Raw genomic sequence first — 2,071 nt, forward strand, 5'->3', positions numbered from 1 at the left:
GCCTCCTGAGTACTGGGATTACAGGCATGGGCCACCTCACATGGCATTCTTTTGGCTTTTAAATTTGCCCCACACCACACAGTTGGTAATCTGTGGCACTTTCTAAATGCCGGGCTTTTTCCATGTATTACCCCACATTTAATCCTTCAACAGCCCATATGTGAGTATTATTACATTGGTTGGATGGGTTCAAAGAGGTTAAGGAAATCTGCTCAATGTCACACGGTTAATAAATTGCTGAGCCAAGACTTGAGAGGTGACAGCGGTTGCCCATGTTCATACCAATGGTAAGTGACAGAGCTTTCTGACTCTAGCGCAGTCAGGAAGTAGAATCAGTAGGGCTTGGTGAGGATTTAGTCTGAGAAAGGGCAAAGAAAAGAAGGTTAAATTCTGCCTGGCTGAGGGTGAGGATAGGAAGACGCTTGGGCCAGGGGCCTAGAAATGCTGAAGACTACTGATAGGTGTCACCAAAGGAAGGGATGTTTGAGGGCTTCCTGCAGGGCAGATGCAGGCTCTCAGGGAAAAAGGCCTTTGGGCGCAGGGCTCTGCCAGGCAAGGCAGTGACAAAGCAATTGTGCTCCAGCCCCTCAGCATGGCACTGCTTCAGAGTGGACTGAGCCTTAGCTGCCCAGGTTTAGAGCTGGCTGTAAAGTGTAGACCTAGTAGGAGAAGCTTCTAATTGTTGGGCTCTTTTTTGGTGTACCAGGCACAGTGCTCCTGTCCCACCTGCCCTACTTAGAATAAGTGCCACCTACCCAGCAGGGTGGTTGAAGTTTCCTGTTGTTCACAGACAGGAAGCTGGGGCTCGGAGAGGTGAAGCCACCTGTCCATCACACACTGGAGCAGCTGGGAAGAAAGCAGGACAGCTTAACTAGAGTCCTGGCTCATTTCTGCTAGGCTCTTCTGTCCTCCTTATTCTTGGACAAACCCTGAAGGCAGGGAGGCAGCTTCCACTGGCCTCTCAGAGCCCACAGGGAAAGCATGTAAACTGCCATGCAGAGGCTCTGATGCCTGAGGCTTCAGATCGATCAAGTGTGAATTTAAAGAGGTTAAGGGAGCACCCAAGAATCAGCTGGAATCTGGCCCTGGGATCTTCAATAAGTTTTCATTCTCAAGGCAACAATATCCGATTCCAGTCCCCAGCAATTGGTGTCTGCTGACAGTGGGAGAGGGAGCACCCTCTAGTGGCTGAGATCTAAATGTACAGCCCTATGCAAGGGATCAGGAGGCACATACATCCAGAGGATTCTATGGGCAGAAACCAAGACAGGTTCTGGACTCAAACCAAATCTGGGTTTGAAATACTGGTTCTTCTGTATTTAAGTGTTCAAGAGAAGATTAGTCTTGAAGCCTTGATTTGTACATCTATAAAATAGAATTAACAATAATTCCACAGGGTTATTGTAAGGTTAAATCAGATACTTGTAAAAGGCTTAGCAGAATACTTGACACATTATATTTATTTTATATATATGGACACGAGTGATTATTCTGTTTGTGCCACATGCTGTCATATTAGTAGTTATATCTTGACACCCCCGACCTTCCCATTTAGTTCTATTAGGTGCCTGGTGGCCCCAAACACACTGTCTTACTCCAAGGGAGGGACTGTCAACACTTTTTTTGAGACAGGGTATCACTATGTAGTTGAGGCTAGCGTTGAATTCACTATGTAGCCCAGGCTGGCCTTGAACTCACAGCAGCTGCTTTCCAAGTGCTGGCATTACAGGTATATGCCACCATGCCTGGCAAAGCTATTCTAAGGCTTATGGACCAGATATGGGTGTCAGGTAGGATAAACAAAATAAAGAAAGGTAAAAATGAGACAAGGAACCTTACAATTTTTTTTTAAATTTTATTTATTTATTTATGTGTGGGACCAGCTCAGCCCACCAGGGGGCGGGGCTGGCTGGCATGTGGTGCTGGGGGATTGAACTGTGGTCCCTGTGCTTTGCTAAGCTTGTTCTAAGGTACTTTAGACCACTGAGCCATCTCACCAGCCCAATAATTGTTTTCTTAAGGACACATTTTCTGGACATATACAAGGAATTATTGAGCAAAAGGCAAACAT

Source organism: Octodon degus, unplaced genomic scaffold (genome assembly GCF_000260255.1).
Source record: "Octodon degus isolate 3935 unplaced genomic scaffold, OctDeg1.0 scaffold00321, whole genome shotgun sequence".
Lineage (NCBI taxonomy): Eukaryota > Metazoa > Chordata > Mammalia > Rodentia > Octodontidae > Octodon > Octodon degus.